General features: G+C 33.1%; 2 non-coding genes across 2 annotated transcripts; both read left to right on the top strand.

Moving 5' to 3' along the window:
* The first annotated feature begins 13,431 nt into the window (after positions 1-13,431).
* Positions 13,432-13,505, top strand: TRNAN-GUU. Its single transcript has one exon. It is a non-coding gene; the product is annotated as a tRNA-Asn (tRNA).
* Positions 13,506-20,340: 6,835 nt separating this feature from the next.
* Positions 20,341-20,414, top strand: TRNAN-GUU. Its single transcript has one exon. It is a non-coding gene; the product is annotated as a tRNA-Asn (tRNA).
* Positions 20,415-20,677: the final 263 nt, after the last annotated feature.

Below are 20,677 nucleotides of genomic sequence, written 5' to 3'. Positions count from 1 at the left end.
ACTATAGGACAATCTGGTTTGTTTTGGAAAAATTTAGTTGGCATCTAATTAAAATACGAAAAATGCTCTGAATTGTATTTAAATTGAACCTCCTAACATATTTCAATTAATGTTTTGCTTTATATTAAAAATGTTATGTTTTAAGAAAATTTGGAAACAAAATTTTATTGGTTTTTAAAAGAGGAAATATCTTAAAAGTAATGTGACATCTGTATCTCGTGTACAGAAAGGTATACGGGAGAAGTGTGTTACAGTTTTAAAACCCTAAATGAGCTTATATGAGCTCTTCAACAAGACACCGTTTCACCTTAACCTTCCCCCTGTTTTTGGGTTTTTTAGGGGCAAATAGCCGTTTAGGTCCCTCATACTTTGTATCCTTCTATTGTGGTCATGAAATACAATGAAATATTTACAATTTCAAAGTTCAAATGTTTTCATTTTTACATTTTAGTCATCGTGCATATATAAGTATTATGGTTAAATGTTTGATTTAGGTTGTTAATATGAGAATTGGTTTATTTTAGTCCTTTTGTTTTAGTTGCATTGGAAGTAGCTATATTTATGCTTTAGGTCATCCGAATTTATTTAATATTTATTCTTACCACCATTATTGAAAATAAGAAGAAGAAAATATTAAGGTTAAATGTTTCGATGCCCCTTGCACTTTTTTGTAATTTTGATTTGGTCATTGTACTTTTCCTTGTATGAAATAATTTATTTATTTATTTATTTTTATTTTTAATTATTATTTTATATGTATTTATGTATATATGTATGGCTGTTGTACTAGTTGTCGTAACCGTCTTTCGGTTGGGCCCCGGAATTGGGCTTCGACTTAGGAAAATGGATTGGAGTCGCCACCGATTATTTATTTAAAAAAAATAGGTTAATCGGATACCTTATATCTTACCTGATCTGCGTCTTACCAAAGATATGTCGGATTCGGGAGTCGGTTACGGTCAAGGAAGGATTAGCACCCTTGAACCGCCCTTTCGGTACTACGTAATTTCCAGTTGTTTTTAATTAAGAAAATCGAAAGTTAAAATTTAAAGGTAACATATGATCCAAAATTACTTACCTCCAATCAATTTGAAAGAGTACCCTTAAAAAGTCGAGAAACGCGTTAAAGGAAAAAGGAAATAAGAGTAAATGAAATAAAGAAAATAGTAGGGAAAAAATAAAAAAAAATGATGAAAAACTAAAAGAGGAATAAAAATATATAATTATTAAGTGCAAAATAATAATAATGATAATAAGTAGTAAAATAAAAAAAACGCAATCACACCAAAAGAAAGTAAAAAAAGAAAGTCAAGGTTTGGTGAAGTATAACTGTCGGGAAGGAAAAAGACGATAAGGGGTAGGACCGTAGTTAATAAATGAGTGTGATGTATCCCTATAATATAGTAAGAATGAATAAACAAAAAAAAACATTATGATATAATATATATATATATAGTAAATATAATAACGAAAAAAAAATAATTTAATAAAGTAAAATAATAATAATGTAATATAATATAAATACATGAAAACAAAAAATAAAGAAGTATAAAATATAAAAATATAATTAAATGTATATATATGCATATGTTTTAAAAAAAGTAAAAATAAAAAATAAAATACAATAAAAAATATACATATAATGATAATAATAGTAGCAAAAGAGAAAAATATATTTATATACGTTAATAGTAAAATAATAATAGTAGCAAAAGAGAAAAATATATTTATATACGTTAATAGTAAAATAATAATAAATATAATAGTTATAAATATATATATATGATAACTTTAAAAAACATTAAAATAATATTAGAATAAAAATAATTAATATATATATATACTTAATAATACGAATTATCAAAAAGAAATAAATAAAAATATGAAAATAATACATAAGGGACCGTTCATCGGCGACAAACCTCGAAAAAAAATTGATTTTTAAAATCCTTTCCTTCCCTCGTTTTAAATATTCTAGTATTTTTCCAAAACGGCCTCGGGGTTGTGTAGATCTAAAAGAAAAGTTTCGAACGACAACCCCTTTTCCTCGGCCAAAACTATTTTTTTTTCAAGCACAAAGACGAATAACAACACATGCAAGTGAAGAAAAGAATGCGAAAGGTAAAAGCTTTCACCTTTTATTGCTCCTGAATTGTTTACAATAGCTTCAAAACAATCTATTTGCTCGTATTTTTTTCTGGTAATTTCGTATGCCCATCGTGTGTTACAATAGTGAGTTACAATGGCTATTTATAGTGCTTGTGGATCCTATCTTTAGGAGTTTAAATCATAGTAGAACTCTATCCTATTTTTTGAATCCTAGCAAAATTCTATCCTATCTTTAGGAGTTTGAATTCTAGTAGGACGAAAATGTGTGTTGACAGCTGCCCCTCTTTGCCCATAGTCGTGTAACGGGGATAGGGCAAAGATTAAAAGACACACTTTTCGTTCGGTGGAGTTGAAAATTGACTCTGATGTTTCAATAACTCCCTGTCGAATTGAGTTACGGATGACTCCTCCGTCGTGAAGCCGAGTTCATCTTGGAATGATATGAAATTGAAGCCGTAGTTCGGAATTTGAATCAGAACGTGGCTTCTCGTTGCCCTTCGGTCTTCTTCTCGGTTTAAAGACCTTGGATCGGAATCGAACTCAGAAATCTTCATTGACATATAGCTTTTGTTTGAAAATGGTTGCTTGTCACTAAGGTACGGTTAACCCAGGTCCTCTTCTCGACTTGAAAACATCGACTGCAACCGGAAAGTAGTGCGATTGATATGTCATCGAGCTGAATGGAATCGAACTCGACAATTTTGATGGCAGATAACCCTTCTAGCATTGAGTTATGCTGTAAATGATGTGCCTTGGAGCTGAGCGTAGTCGAACTCGAAGGTCTTTGTTGACATATACTCCCTTTTTGAGTTGGATATCCTTCGTCGTGAAGTTGAAATCCAATCTAAAGATGGATGATGCTTGTGTGCACGATTCCCTTCGTCGTGAAGTTGAGCCTGAAATTGGATATCCTTCGTCATGAAGTTGAAATCCAAGTAAGTAGCATTGTTCAGAGTCCAATATCCTCCGTCGTGAAGTTGAAATTGAATCTGAATGAAATTTTGTTGACAAGCAGCGGTCCCTTCGTCGTGAAGTTGAACTTGCGTTGTTTGGAGTCCAATATCCTTCGTTGTGAAGTTGAAATTGGCTCCGAGATTGGGAAGTTGTTGTTGACAAGCAGCGGTCCCTTCGTCGTGAAGTTGAACTTGCATTGTCTGGAGTCCAATATCCTTCGTTGTGAAGTTGAAATTGGCTCTGCGATTGGAAAGTTGTTGTTGACAAGCAGCGGTCCCTTCGTCGTGAAGTTGAACTTGCGTTGTCTGAAGTCCAATATCCTTCGTTGTGAAGTTGAAATTGGCTCTGAAATTGAGAAGTTGTTGTTGACAAGCAGCGGTCCCTTCGTCGTGAAGTTGAACTTGCGTTGTCTCGAGTGCCACGATATCCTCCGTCGTGGAGTTGAAATCGCGGATGGCCCCTTCGTTGTGAAGTTGAGCCTTGACTTGAATATCCTTCGTCGTGAAGTTGAAATCCAAGTATTGTATGTTGCGGGTGGACACAATTTCCTTCGCCGTGAAGTTGAAACCGTGGAGACCCCTTTATTGTGAAGTTTGACTTCGAGCTAGATATCCTTCGTCGTGAAGTTGAAATCCACTCTCGAGCAAATTGTGTCGCTTTGAGTTCAATATCCTTCGCCGCGAAGTTGAAATTGACTCTAGCTAAAACCTGAAAAAGTTATGCATATATGTGATGCTATGGATGCAATGCTCTTAGGTGTGCCTAAAATGCATATGCAACATATGTTATCTTGGGGCTCTGGAGAGAAATCTCGATCTCCAGTTGCCTGTCTGGAAACTTGATTCTTGAATCTTCAAATTTTGATCCCTGATCTTGAATTCTTCAAATGTTCAAATCTGATGTGCACATTCTATTTTTGATTTGAGAAATGCTTCTCGACCATCTCAAGTATGTGCCTGAGCTGAGTGTAACGGTTCAGATGATGCTTTAAGAGAAGTTGTCTTGAAAGAGATAGAATTCGTTTCAAGGGAAATGATCTCAAAGATATATGTTGTTTCATGAGAAACGGTCTCAAGGGAAACAAAATTATGTTTTAAGGGAAATAAATTTGAAGATTTTGTGTTTCAAGAGTAACTGTCTCAAGAGAGACGAAATTTGTTTTAGGGGAAATAAATTCAAAGATTTTGTTTCAAGGGAAACTGTCTCAAGATAGACGAAATTTGTTTCAAGAGAAACTGTCTTAAGAGAGACAAAACTTAGTTCCAAGGGAAACTATCTCAAGAGAGACGAAATTTATTTCAAGGGAAATGTTTTCAATGTTTATGTTTCAAGAGAAACTGTCTCAAGAGAGACAAATCTTGTTTTAAGAAAAACAATCATGAGTGAAATAAATCTTCTTTCGAGTAAAACAGTCCCAAGTGAGACAAAGTCTGTTTTAAAAAAAGCAATCTCAAATGAGATAATCATCTGCATTAAATGACACTGTCTCAAGCGAGACAGAATTTATATTGGAAATGTCGAATCTGAAAATGAATGTCGATCTTTCTATCTGTCGAGTTGGTTGAAGTGTAGCTTCTTGCTGCTGAGCTAAACAACCGACATCAATCTGTAAAGGTGCTTTTGAATCGAGTATCCTTCGTCTTGAAGTCGAACTTGACTCTAAAGCTATAAAAATTATGTACGTGAAAAGAAAATGATAGATATGATGCTCTAAAATGTATGCATAAGATGCATGTAACATGAATTTGTTATATTTTATCTCTTGAAAAAGGTCCGATAATTCGCATTAGGATGTTGAATCCCCAAAGATGCCTCAATATCCAAAAATGCCCCAATATTTGATGTTGAATCTCCAAAGATGCCCCAAATGTTCCTCATTTCTTGCTTCAGCATTGATTCTGAGCATGAGTTTTGTGTCTAAGAGTCACATGTCATTTACCAAGATCCACTCTAGAGAGACTGTCTTGTTTGAAAAAATTGTTTTTCTTTCTCTTTTAATATCAATTAAAAGAGTTTTGAAAAATGTTTGATCTAAAGTTTTGAAAATATTGTCACTTTCACGGTTTTACAATTGAGACAAATCATAAAACTAGAGTTCATCGGATATCAAAGAATTAATTACAATGTTAATCCTTCAATAAATTATAGCTATTTGGCATGTGCCAAGATCAAAGCTATTTTTGGGAAATGGTCAAGCAAAGAAAGGATAAAAAGTCTCAGGTTATTGTGTTTGGTCAAAGGTTTGGCATTTTTGTTCATTTGATGCTAAATGGTTTGACATTTGATGCTCAAAGGTTTGATGGGGTAGCTTGCATGCTCATCTACTAGAAGTGTTCTCCGACTCCCAGCTTTTATGGTCACACTCGGATTGTGTTATGCCTTATCGAGGAATTTGTGTGATCGCCTCAGTTGCACAATTTTTATATTCGAGCCACCTTTTCAGGTTTTCAACTCGAACACTCCTTTGGTTTCAAGACGTTATTCAGGATTTACGTCTTGAACCCCCCTTTGTTATTTTTCTCTATCATACATTAATTACATTGTTTTTTGCAAACAAAGATTAATCCTGATGGGCGGGATGAAATCTGAAGATAGTCTCTCCTGTTTAGAAATCCATGTATGATTAGAAGGGACTTTTAAGGCACGTAATGTAGGCCAGGGTTCGTGGTTATGAAAGAAAAGGATAAATAGGCCCAAATAAGTGTTTCAGGGTATTGAACCAAGGATCAATTCATTCTGATGCCTTCAATCTTGCTCAAAATGTTTCTCTTTCTTGATGCTCTATGATCTTCGAGTGAAGTGATTCAGTGATTCGGGAATGATTGTGCTTGATCAATCTCAGAGTTTGAAGCTTGATGTGCCATTTGTCTTTAGAGAATCTTTGCATGTGCTTTTTGTCCCCTTTTCTTTTTGATCTTTGTTCTTTCTTTTTTTGTTCTTGTTTTTTCCTTTTTTACTTCTTTTCTTTTTTCTTTTTGCCCTTTTTGTTCTGATTGAATCATCGCACTTGGCATTTGGTTCACCTTTCAGTATCTCATCTGAATCAATGTCTTCACTCATGTGAGCAGATTTTTCTCTACCTTGCCCCCAGTGTTGAGGGTGATCCTTGGTTAGGGTTGAATCAGAAGAAAAAAAATACTATATGCTCAAAAGGGGATGCAAGGGATATATATTTTCTCCTGTTGTGAATAGATAAAGAAAGAAAGCCGTTCATCATTTCATACATGTAAGTCTTCACAGAAGAGGTATCCCCAGGGGGGATAGATTTTCAGGATTAATTCTATTCACATGAAAACAGTGCAATTAATGCATGATAGAATTATTTCGAATGAATTATTTTTTCTGCTCCTTGCTCCCAACATGTCTCAATGTTCAGGCTCCTGGCGAGATGCCCCAAACTGTATCTTGGAAGAATGCTCATGTTCAAATGAACAACTCAATGCCTTGGGTTTTAATGGTAAAAAAAGGTTAATTTTGAGTCTAAAAAGACAGTTGTGTGATCTTATTGACTCAAAGAAAGGTGTGGGTGTATCAAAAAGATAAAGGTAATGTTCAAGAATTTCAAATGGAGGTAATGTCAAAATTTGGTTTTTTGATAATGACAATGAGTTATTTTGGGTAAAGAATCAAGGTGTTTTATTCTAGGGTTTGAGACAGGGTAAGAAAGGTCTAATCTTGTCATATGTCAAAAATCTATAATTCTTGAAGAATTAAAAGAATCCTCAATTCATTTAATATTCAAAGAACTAAAGATTAAAATTTGTTCAATTGCTCCACCTTAGAAAGTAACATGAATTCAATCGTTTAAAAGATGTGTTCAAACAAAATAATCCTCTAAGTGCAAATGGTATATGCCATGCCCCCTTCTTCGGCAAGCGCCTTACAGTTTTCAGAAGAATGTTTGGGAATCCTTATGTGGCAACAACTTCAACATCGTAGCCCTTAGGAGATGGGTACTCTTTTCTCAGATCATCCTGGTAGGCTTAGTCCTACAATCAGCTGATCCAGCTCCCCCTGTACTGATTTCAGTTTTTCTTTAATTGTTAAAATTTGGCTTTCATGTGGTGTAATGTGGTTAAGACCACTTCATCGAATCCTCCGTGACTTAATTTCATGTTTATGAAAATACTTAAAAATGTAGATGAAGATGCAAAAATGCAAGAATGCATGAAATGTTCGAGGCATTGATCCAAGAAATGTGCCTGTTATTATGAATAATCCTTATTGGGGACAAAAATGTTTTATCTTTTAAGAGACAAAAATATCCTGACAGCTTCTGACATGTTGACTAATCTTCTGCTTTCGTCTTTCACCGGTTGAATAACCTGTCGAACCACTCCGACCTCTCTGGATGAACCGTGAAAATGTTGAGTTGTTTTTCGTACTGGTCCAAGAAGTCTCGAATGATCGCATCTCGAGCATTTACTTTTGTTGAGCCTGTTCCCAACGAATTCGTCATTGGAGCCCTTAATTGATAGGAACTATGTGAAGTTCATTAATCTGTTTCTTGAATTCGCCAGCAATGGTCTCCAATTTCAGCTATCATTTTGCCATTGTCGTGTTCAAAGGGACTTCCAAGATACATAACCTTCATCCTGCCCCTGCAACCTCTGCTAGTCAGTTCTTCAAAGATAAGCTTTCATTGTGCTTGATGTAGACCCGGTTCATTCTGAGTCCTTTATAATGCAGCAGAGTGATATACTCTTCAATTGTGGGCACCACGTCTTCTGGATTGAATGTGACACATAGTCGCCTTGTAGACTATCCTCTGTATTTTCATCTCTTGTATTACAACACCTTTGTCCATGGATTCAGATTATTCGAGTTTTAACAAACACGTTTTAGTGGATCAATGACCTCTTTTGAATGATGCAAGTGATGAAAATAAAATAAAATAAAAGAAAGATGAAAAGAGTTAGTGAGGTGAAAAATAATAAAAAATGATCATAAAAATGAAAGTCCTACCCCACATGATATCTACCTCACATGCTTATTATTCCTACCTGAACATGATCTCTATCCCGCAAGATGATTTTGAACAAGTCCTAACCGCATAAATTTCTAGTTCACATGCTTTGAACAGAAAGTAAAGTAGGAAATAATTCTGGCATCCTAGGGTTTGGAATGAGGTTTTGGGGTGGGCTCTAACTCCTTGTAGTCTCCCGGTTTAGGTTCTAAAAAAAAGGTACCCGAGTTATCCTTGCCGGTGCCCCCTTGGGCTTGCCAGACCCTTAGTCCTAAACCCATCACAGGCTTGTGTGGACTAAGTTAAACTCGGGGGGATACATTCCCTTATGCCCATACGGAGAATAAATTCACACGAAGGCATAAGGTATATGAATCCCGATGGTTACTTGCTAGGCCCATACGGAGAATAAATTCACACGAAGGCGTCGCTTTCACCCCCACTTAAATAGGGTTTGGAGCTCGGGTATAGAGCCTTTAGATGAAAAAGTTTAGAAAGCTGAAATTATTAGAAAACAATCAGTACAACTATTTACTCAAAAATATAATCAAATGTAAGTAATAAGGATCAAAATGTTACCTTAAAATTTAAACTTACCCTTTTCGTTAAAAAGACAACTGGAAATTACCTTAGCCTGACTCACTTATCTGTGTCCCCAGCGGAGTCGCCAAGCTGTCGTAACCGTCTTTCGGTTAGGCCCCGGAATTGGGCTTCGACTTAGGAAAATGGATTGGAGTCGCCACCGATTATTTATTTAAAAAAAATAGGTTAATCGGATACCTTATATCTTACCTGATCTGCGTCTTACCAAAGATATGTCGGATTCGGGAGTCGGTTACGGTCAAGGAAGGATTAGCACCCTTGAACCGCCCTTTCGGTACTACGTAATTTCCAGTTGTTTTTAATTAAGAAAATCGAAAGTTAAAATTTAAAGGTAACATATGATCCAAAATTACTTACCTCCAATCAATTTGAAAGAGTACCCTTAAAAAGTCGAGAAACGCGTTAAAGGAAAAAGGAAATAAGAGTAAATGAAATAAAGAAAATAGTAGGGAAAAAATAAAAAAAAATGATGAAAAACTAAAAGAGGAATAAAAATATATAATTATTAAGTGCAAAATAATAATAATGATAATAAGTAGTAAAATAAAAAAAAACGCAATCACACCAAAAGAAAGTAAAAAAAGAAAGTCAAGGTTTGGTGAAGTATAACTGTCGGGAAGGAAAAAGACGATAAGGGGTAGGACCGTAGTTAATAAATGAGTGTGATGTATCCCTATAATATAGTAAGAATGAATAAACAAAAAAAAACATTATGATATAATATATATATATATAGTAAATATAATAACGAAAAAAAAATAATTTAATAAATTAAAATAATAATAATGTAATATATAAATACATGAAACAAAAAATAAAGAAGTATAAAATATAAAAATATAATTAAATGTATATATATGCATATGTTTAAAAAAAAGTAAAAATAAAAAATAAAATACAATAAAAAATATACATATAATGATAATAATAGTAGCAAAAGAGAAAAATATATTTATATACGTTAATAGTAAAATAATAATAGTAGCAAAAGAGAAAAATATATTTATATACGTTAATAGTAAAATAATAATAAATATAATAGTTATAAATATATATATATGATAACTTTAAAAAACATTAAAATAATATTAGAATAAAAATAATTAATATATATATATACTTAATAATACGAATTATCAAAAAGAAATAAAAAAATATGAAAATAATACATAAGGGACCGTTCATCGGCGACAAACCTCGAAAAAAAATTGATTTTTAAAATCCTTTCCTTCCCTCGTTTTAAATATTCTAGTATTTTTCCAAAACGGCCTCGGGGTTGTGTAGATCTAAAAGAAAAGTTTCGAACGACAACCCCTTTTCCTCGGCCAAAACTATTTTTTTTTCAAGCACAAAGACGAATAACAACACATGCAAGTGAAGAAAAGAATGCGAAAGGTAAAAGCTTTCACCTTTTATTGCTCCTGAATTGTTTACAATAGCTTCAAAACAATCTATTTGCTCGTATTTTTTTCTGGTAATTTCGTATGCCCATCGTGTGTTACAATAGTGAGTTACAATGGCTATTTATAGTGCTTGTGGATCCTATCTTTAGGAGTTTAAATCATAGTAGAACTCTATCCTATTTTTTGAATCCTAGCAAAATTCTATCCTATCTTTAGGAGTTTGAATTCTAGTAGGACGAAAATGTGTGTTGACACTAGTACTATAGCACTTTTTATATTTATTTTTTATCTTATTTATCCAATCCCACTTAAATCCTTATATATATATATATATATATATATATATATATATAAATATTATCAAAATAGAAGTATATATATTGTATTATGAACTTTTATAAAAAAATGATGACATGTTTAATATTATAAAATTTATGAGATTCATGGTTAAATATTCGACTAATCTATGGAAGATCTTTAAATACATGGAGTTCCCTTCGAGGGTTATTCGTATAAAATTATTTCATTATATTTGTTGCTTATTAAGTTAATTATATATATATATATATATATATATATATTATTCATTTTAGATAATTATTTATTAAATATTACTTTTGTATATTTTATACGTATATATTTTTAAATTGGATATATTGTTTTTACATAATTATTTTAATAACCATAGATGTTCATTTTTATTTATCTTATGTATATATTTGTTTACTATTTCTAAGTTATTTTATTTATTTGTCATGACGGATATTTTCAATCGTTATTTTTTTGTTCTTTATTATTGTTGCATTTATATGTTATTACACTTGTTTTTTTGTTTTCTAAAATGGTCAAAGGCAATGTTGTCTCGCGTCGTGGATTAACGAAATTACGTACAATATAACTGGATTTCGATTTCTGTTAATCCAAGTACTAAAGGAACATCCTTTATAATAAAATCGAGTGAATTAAGTCATTTTTATCGATTCAATTATTTTAATATTAAATTCACTCATTTCATCGAAATAAAAAGGATCACAATTTAAATTTTGAATTCAAACTTATAAAATTCCACTACTTAGACAATGTATAATCGAGAGGTACCAATTTTGGGAGTTGTGGATGTGTTAGCCCTTCCCCAAGCGTAATCAACTCCCGAACCCTTAAAAATGAATCTTTGGTAAACGCAGACCAATTTTTATCATGAAAAATGATTTTTCTTAAAATTGTTTTAAAATACGTTTCAAGGTATTTGACCTACCTAAACCAAAGGTCGATGGCGACTCCAAATTTTAAATCAAACAAAAACCAAATTTTCTAAAATAAAGTCATAATTATTTTTAAAATTATTTATTTATTTAAAAAAAATGGTTACGACACCTTGCCGACTCTGGTGGGGACCTATAAGAGTCAAGCCTTATTCGATTACACGTTGTGATAGTCGATGGAATTTTATAAATTTGAACCATTGTTTAAGTTATGATTCTTTATTATTTCAATTTTCATAATCATGCATAACGTTTTATTGATTTCTTGTAAATAATTGCACTAATGTTTTGATTTTGATTTCTTGTAAATAATTGCACTAATGTTTTGATTTGAGTTTCATTGTTTTCAGATAAGTTAACTTTTTTGAAATAAATCTGATTTTTTTTTTTGTTTTTTGGGTAAAAGGTTTGTGAGTTATTCCTCGCACACGTCGCGTGCATTTGCATGTCATGAGCTCTATACCCGAGCTTCGTCCCACTAAGTGGTGGTCAGTCACTAGTGCCTTCATGAGTAGCCCTCCGTATAGGATAGTGAATCACTTCCGAAGTACATGCACTTATGATCTTCGTAAGTAGCCATCTGTGTAGACATAAGGAATGTGCTTCTTTGAATTGAACTCAACCCGCTTAAGTCTATAATGGATAAGGATCGAGGGTTCGGCAGCCCAAGGGGGAACCCACAATAAGGACAATTCGAGTACCCCTATTACCTTAGAACTGAAACCCTGCATATAGTAAACCCATGCCCGCCAGAAATTAGCCCGAAACACTTTCCGAATTTATAAGTACATGAAGAAAGAACATCTCCTAACCTTTGCCTTTAAATTCATAGAATAGATTGTTCTTATAAGAATAAAAGCATGTGAACTAGATACCACATGGCTAGGTTTTGATTGTTCATAATTCAAGCATGTGGGTAGAATACATGTCTAGATAAGATTGTTGCTTCAAATAAATGTATGCTTGGGTAGATACTGTGATAAGATACACAATATTTATTTTATATTTTATCTTATTATCCCGACTAACTTGTGTTTTTTGTTTGTTTGTTTTGTTTACTCTCTTTTCCTTTATTTTGCTCATCATTATATATCATCATAATGTTGAGAAACAATTTGTTACTAGTGGCGAGTGAAAAAGTTCAATGTCAAAAAGTAATATATTTAAAAGTTTAATGGCAAAATCAATATAACTCTAGAGTTTCATAGCTTAAAATGATTTCATTTTGTCCATGTCATCAAAGTGATAGAAATATTAGTCCACGTCATGGTACCATTAAAATCTAGAGACCCAATGATATAATTGAAGTTAAAACCAAAATTTAGTATTATCATTAGAGAAATTAAAAGTTTACTGCTATTATTAGAAAACTCAGGTACTGAGCTTAACCCAAAGTGGCAAATTCTTCCTCATAGACTGAACAAAAAACTTTCATCAAAGTCCCTCGAAACTACATCGAATTTACAAAATGAGACCGGATTGAAGCCACTAATTGGTAACAGTGGAGGAACAAGTGTTACAAGGCTTCCCTTCCTGCCTGAATAAAATATTATTTCAATCATAGGAATCACTGATTGATACAAAGCTCCAAGTCTTGTACAATTTTATATGTAGGTTATGTATGTCTTCATGTAATTCTTTGACATTGTAAAATGTAAAATTGTACAATGCAATTTATTATCGTTTTGTTTCTCTATCAAACTGGAAATATTTTTTTGACAAAGCAAAAATTATTGATAATAATAAGAACCACTAAAAGTAGTTTACATAGATTCAAATAAGGAGATTCAGATCATACACACACTTACCTAAACACAAAATCACACCTATGCTTTCACACAAAATATAACTAAAATCGACAATCCTACGCCCAAAACACGACACCAGTGACATACAAACTCTCAAATGCAGTAATAATGCTATACAAATAAAAAAAAACATGAAACTAACACCGCCATGCTATTCACCAAACAGGTAACCAAAATGATCAGGAAGACAACACATTGATATAAATCAGATTTATCGACTGAAATTTCGTTCAACCATCCTTAAAGACCCAACAATCAGACATCAATTCAGAACACGACCAAACAAACCAGGTCAATTTTGCGTCCTCCACAAAAGGGGACAAAAAGCTGGAATAGCTCAGTTGGTTAGAGCGTGTGGCTGTTAACCACAAGGTCGGAGGTTCAAGTCCTCCTTCTAGCGTTCCATTTTATGCAACTTCTAATTATCCTTTAAATTTCAATATATTATGTCAGGTATATAATAATTATAAAATTCGTCAAAAGAGAACTAAGAGGCCTATTAGCTCAGTTGGTTAGAGTGTTGTGCTAATAATGCGAAGGCTGTAGGTTTGATATCTGCATTGGCCAGGTTTTAATTTTTCTCCTGATCAGTGAGATCTACCGATTGGAATCAATATGGTGGGTTGCATAAAGAGGCAATGGTAACTAACGAAGCCAGCAGGTGGGGGTGAAGATCGTCTGATGGGAACAAATGTTCTACGGCAAAAATCTTCATTTTGTTGCCAGATGAACGTGAAAGACGAGGCCATTGTGGATACATGGAATGAGATCAGAGGTGATGGAGATGCACCCCATGAAGGGAGAATGCAAGTTCCAATTGTAAATTTGCAACAAAAATATGAGTATTTATGTCTTTTCTCATTGCAAAACCATCAATTCATTTATTTCAACTCTCATTGCTCATATGGCTTCGGATGTGCTCAAAGTGAGTTTTTCCATATGGATATACCACTTGCTCTCAAGTGCAACATATACCAAACATTCTTGAAGTCTAGGATTCATGGTTGAAGGTTAAAGAATACATAACAAAATAAATAAATGGAGGTTTAAATTGATTCAAGAATAATTTATATAAAGTTCAATGTTAACAAATGCAATTTCAAATTGCAATAAGAGATAAATTAGATTAAACAGACAAAAGAGAGATCTAGCCTTATGTATATCAAATTTAATTGAATAAATAAATCGATCATAAATAAGTCATATTTGAGTTCGCGGTGTAAATTTTAGTTTTGAAAACGATAATAATAGGTTATTCTCAATATGCAATTTATTTTTACATACAATTAATTTTTTGTTTTCCTTTCTTCTATATTTAATGTTGATCGGAATTTTAAACCATTTATTAGGTTGCTCTTAATAATATTATTTCATGGTTTGAACATGAATTCTCTTATTAAGAGTACAATGTAGTTATATTTAGACCTTACCTTCTTTCTATTTTGATAATAATGTCCTCCAAAATCATCATTTTGTAACTTCTATTATAATTTGATGTTCCGAGTATTTAAATCGAGAGCCATACTCAAGTACGGAGCTTTATATCCATAAGAAAAAGTAACATTTTGGACTAGCGATTAGTAATTGTATTTTCGAGGGTTTAAGGTTCTCAAATTTTTATTTGTTTCATTATTTTCATAAATATGATGCTTTCCTTGTTAGATATATGCATGTCATGGTGTTTGGACGAGGAATATGAAAATGATGAAAATACTCCTTTGATTATTAGTTGGGTGTAAAGGACTAATTTCTTCATAACTGCATAGGATGACCTTGTGTTAATGGTTATATATATATCTTTGTGGATATTATCTCAATGCATTTATCGAGAAGAGGAATTTTGATTGTTTTACACTTCAGTATTTGGGAGTACAAATTTGGAAGAGCAATGCTAACTTAATAGGGCTATGTTCACTTTACGAAACTCGAAAGCTGAGCTATTCCACTAAGGCAATTGGTTATAGAGGAAACTCGAAAGCCCTGGCTTTATGAATATATTACATTCAAACCATGACATAGCTCGGACACTTGGCAATTCGGTGTTTGCTCCACTGCTTTTGTCTAAAGACTTTGTGATGAGACGAACCCTTCCGTTAAACCTGATAAAAGTGATTATAATACTAAGCTGTCCCTCTAAACCAATTGGTTGAACGCCCCAGCTTTATGGATTCGGCTAGCCAGATAACGACAAATTAAATCTAAATAAGGAGTTTCGGTAAAAATGGACTAAGGGAATTAAAAACACCTGTTATAGTCAAATACACACGAGCACTCAAGAATTTCATTTTTAGACCGATATTTCTACACTACCTTTGTTAGAGGAGCTTACAAAACTTGAACAAACAGAAGATTTCAGAGAACTGAAACAGCAGTGTTCTGAAAGATCTAGCCATTGATTATGCTAGTTGTGTCATTTTGGAAGCATCCGATTAAAATATTAAATCATGAAAGAGGGGCGAGCCCTAACCAAATCGATGAAACAAACCCACCTCTAAATCAACTTTTCGATTTTGATATTTGTCAAAGCTTTGCAACTATCAAAGCTTAAAAGAGAATTTGATTATGGTGATATCCAATGAACTCCTATTTTATGATTTGCTTCAATTGTGAAACCTAGAAGGGGACAATATTTTTCAAAATACCTTTTGATATTTTTCAAAATTTTGAAAATTCAGAGGAAGAAAAGCATTTTCAAACAAGATAAGTTCTCTTGAAGCATATCTTGGAATTCAACAAATATCACTCCGAAGCTCAAGGTCATAGATGAGGCAAAGGAAGTCGTTTGTGGGGCAAAATTTGGGAGGGGAAGGAAAAATTATCTTAGGTTGAGGTTTTCAAGAGTACGCCCTGGTGAAAATGAAGACAAACTGAGTCAGGGATAGATTGAAAATTGCTCATAGATCAACATTTTGCATTGGATTTAAGCATGCTGAAGAATCTAAGATCAAGAATCAGAAATTCAAGATTCCAGAGTCAAGAGTCATCAAGACTGACAACCAGTGATTAAGATTTCTCTTCAAACCCTAACATATTTCGCATATACATCAACACATGCATACATTACGCATGAAATTTGCATCTTTGCATTCATCATCATGTGCAATAAAGACTTTGATTTTTCCTCTTTTGAGGACAAATTCAATAAAACAACAAATAAATTTCATCTTGGCATACATCAAACATCCATCATCAGGATAGTTACATCCAGATACATTTTACAGATCTTTCAGGAGAAGATGAGATTAAAAGACAACAAGGCATCCTCATCAAGAGGGAACAATCATCTTCAAGATTCAACATTTCCCATACAAATTTTGTCTCGCTTGAGACAATCTCATTTAATGCAAATGATTCATCTCACTTGAGATTGTCATTCTTAAAACAGACCTTGTCTCACTTAAGACTGTTTTACTCAAAAGAAGATTTATTTCCCTTAAGATTGTCATTCTTAAAACAGACCTTGTCTCACTTAAGACTCTTTTACTCGAAAGAAAATTTATTTCCCTCAAGATTATTTTTTTTAAAACAAGATTTTATCTCTCTTGAGATAGTTTCCCTTGAAACAAATTTTGTCTCCCTTGAGACAGTTTCTCTTGAAATATAAACATTGAAAACATTTCCCCTGAAATGAATTTTGTCTCTCTTGAGATAGTTTCCCTTGAAACAAATTTTGTCTCCCTTGAAACAATTTCTCTTGAAACATAAACTTTGAAAACAGTTTCCATTGAAACAAAATCTATGAATATGTTTTACATTAAACTAATTTCGTCTCCCTTGAGACAGTTTCTTTTAGAAAAATTTTTTGTCTCTCTTGAGACGGTTTCCCTTGAAACAAAATATTTTGAATATGTTTTACATTAAACAAATTTCGTCTCCCTTGAGACAGTTTCTCTTGAAACACCAACCTTTGAATATGATTCTCTTGAAACAAAATTTTGCCTCCCTGGAGACAATTTCTCTTGGAAAAAAAACCTTTGAAATTGTTTCTCTTGAAACACAAAAAGCCTTTGAGATTGTTTCTCTTGAAACACACAAAAAAAAACCTTTGAAAATGTTTCTCTTGAAACAAAAGACCTTCGAGTTTGACTACGCTTAACTCCAAGGCATATCATTTGCAGCAAAACTCAAGACTAGAAGGGTTATCTTCCAACAAAAGACCTTCGAGTTCGACTACGCTCAACTCCAAGGCACATTATTTGCAGCATAGCTTAAGTCAAGAAGGGCTATCTGCCAACCAAAGACCTTCGAAGGAAAATCAAATTTACAGCATAGCTCAAGGCGAGAAGGGCTATCTGTCAAAAAAATTGTCTAGTTCGATTCCATTCAGCTCGATGACACATCAATCGCTCTACTGTCCGGTTACAGTCGAGGTTTTCAAGTCAAGAAGAAGATCTGGGTTAGCCGTGCCTTAGTGATAAGGAACTGTTTTCAAGTAGCATAGCTTAAGTCGAGAAAAACTAGCTATTAGCAGAAGCTGTCAAGTTCGATCTCATTCAACTCTATGTCACATCAAGATGGATCCGACTTCGCAACTAAGGAGCCATTCACAACTCAACTTCACGACGAGGGAGTCATCAGTCTTAGCATCAGATTTCAACTCTACAACAGAGGATATTCGATGGGGATTGACCCCTATATGGATGATGTTTGATATATTCATGTTAGACAAAAATTGTGTCTTTTAATCTTTACCCTACACCCATTACACGACTATGGGCAAAGAGGGGCAGCTATCGACACATATTTTCGTCCATGTGGCATTTACATTTGCATTTATGTGTTATTATTTATAATATATGGTTTATTTGTATTACATAATATATACATATAATATTATTTATTATAATTATGACATATTTACACTTCATTTTTATTTCATTTTCAGGCCCAAATACAAATAAAGAACAAGCCCAGCAGACAACCCACACGTGACCAAAACCAAACCCACGAACCGCTCCAGCTAGGGTTTTGAAACCCTAGCTTTCTTCACTATTCTCTGCACCGCATGGATTCAACCCCACGACACCGAGTTTCACGGCAAGACTCCCACAGTTGCATGACTCACACCTCCAAGGCAACCATCACCGAGGATTTCGACTCTCATCAACAACAAGCAAAGCAGCGTGTTAGTTTAGGACTTCAACAAACACAACCCAAACCGAGTTTTACTCGGATTAAAACTCTAAAATAGGCTTGTGTTTTCATTATAAATACATGTAACATGATTGATACAGGGTTTTTCTTTTTACACGATATACACAAAATATTAACAAGTAATACGAGAGATTACCGAGAGATGTTGCGAGGAAATCAAGTGCAAAAAAAAGCTTGTAATCTGCGAAAACTAGATTCGAAATAAAAGGTACCTTCTTTGCATGTCGATTTTTTGGCTTGCATGTGTTATCTTCTTCCTCATTGACTCGAAGCAAAAGTTTTTTTAAGTCGATGAACATGGGAAAAAACCAGATCTAGTTCTTTAGATCTACGATTCCCTGAGGCCCATTTTGAAAAAACAAAATTTGTTTTCGGAACGAGGACCCTGAGATCTTTCGAAAAAAACAAAAAAAATTACTTTTGCTGCCGATGACCAGCGGCCAGCGCCGATCAACGGTGGCGGTGAGACGGCGCGGTGACCGTGTTCTGGGAATCACGACTCCTGTTCATCCTTAGATGAACATTAAAGAGAAACGAAATTGAGGGGAGGGGACAACTTTGATCCAAATATGAAAAGAATGAAGAATTAAAAGAGTTTTTAGGCTTTATACATAGCCCATATTCAAATCGTGACCCGACCTGCTTATCCATCAGACCCGCGTGTTTCTAAGTAAAATGGGGTTAATCCCCTTTTGGTCCCTCGTTCTTTAAAGCCTTTAATTTGATTCCTCTTTGATTCAAAATTTAATTTTATCTTTAAATTGACCATAATATTTTGTTTTCTTCTCAATTTGGTCCTTTTATTTTTTCCTTGCTATTATTCCTTTTTTTATTTATTATTCTTATTATTTATTTTCCTTTTTAATGTTTTGTTTATATATTATTATATGTACATACCTTTTATAGTATTATTTATTCTTATTATTATTACTATTATTTCACTATTATTTTTATATTTCAATTTATTATGTTATATATATATAAATATATATATATCATTTTATTTCATTTTATGTATATATATATACTCTTTTTATTCTCTTTTATTTTATTTTTCTATATTTACTTTTTACTATTATTATTATTATATTATATTATATTTTATTTTATCTTTTATTCTTATTTTTAATTTATTATTTTATTTTGATTTGTTTTTCTCCTTCTTGAAACTTCATTTATTAGCATATTCATTTTTTTATTCTTTTTCATTTTATTATTTTTGCTTTACTTGTTTTTATTTTCTTTATTTTATTCACTTACGTGTTTTCAAATCTAACATTTTCCTTTTAAGGGTCTTCATTCCAATTTATTAGAGGTAAGTAATTTTGGATCGATATTTTACCTTTTAATTTAAAGCTACAATTTTCTTAATTAAAGACAACTGGAAATTACGTAATACCGAATGGGCAGTTCAAGGGTGCTAATCCTTCTTTGACTGTAACCAACTCCCGAATCCGACACATCTTTGAAAAGACGCAGACCAGGTAAGAAATAAGGTATCTGATCAACCCGTTTGCTTTCAAATAAATGATCGGTGGCGACTCCCAATTCATTTAATCCAAGTCGAAGCCCAATTCGGGGCCCAACCGAAAGACGGATTCGATAGTAGGTTATGTATGTCTTCATGTAATTCTTTGACATTGTAAAATGTAAAATTGTACAATGCAATTTATTGTCGTCTTGTTTCTCAAACTGGAAACATTTTTTTTGACAAAGCAAAAATTATTGATAATAATAAGAACCACTAAAAGTATTTTACATAGATTCAAATAATACCTATGCTTTCACACAAAAAATAACTAAAATCGACAATCCTACGCCCAAAACACGACACCAGTGACATACAAACTCTCAAATGCAGTAATAATGCTATACAAAAAAAAAAACATGAAACTAACACCACCATGCTATTCACCAAACAGGTAACCAAAATGATCAGGAAGACAACACATTAATATAATTCAGATTTATCGACTGAAATTTCGTTCAACCATCCTTAAAGACCCAACAATCAGACATCAATTCAGAACACCACCAAACAGGCCAGGTCAATTTTGCGTCCTCCCCAAAGAGGAACAAAAGCTGGAATAGCTCAGTTGGTTAGAGCGTGTGGCTGTTAACCACAAGGTCGGAGGTTCAAGCCCTCCTTCTAGCGTTCTATTTTATGCAACTTCTAATTATCCTTTAAATTTCAATATGTTATGTCAGGTATATAATAATTATAAAATTCGTCAAAAGAGAATTAAGAGGCCTATTAGCTCAGTTGGTTAGAGTATTGTGCTAATAACGCGAAGGTTGTAGGTTTGATGTCTGCATTGGCCAGGTTTTATTTTTTCTCCTGATCAGTGAGATCTTCCGTTTGGAATCAATATGGTGGGTGGAATAAAGAGGCAATGGTTCAACTAACGAAGCCAGCAG

Source organism: Hibiscus syriacus, unplaced genomic scaffold (assembly GCF_006381635.1).
Source record: "Hibiscus syriacus cultivar Baekdansim isolate YM2019G1 unplaced genomic scaffold, ASM638163v2 tig00111213_pilon, whole genome shotgun sequence".
Taxonomy (NCBI): domain Eukaryota; kingdom Viridiplantae; phylum Streptophyta; class Magnoliopsida; order Malvales; family Malvaceae; genus Hibiscus; species Hibiscus syriacus.
Note: the sequence above shows the minus strand (reverse complement) of the source record. Positions and strands in the feature narration are given on the sequence as shown.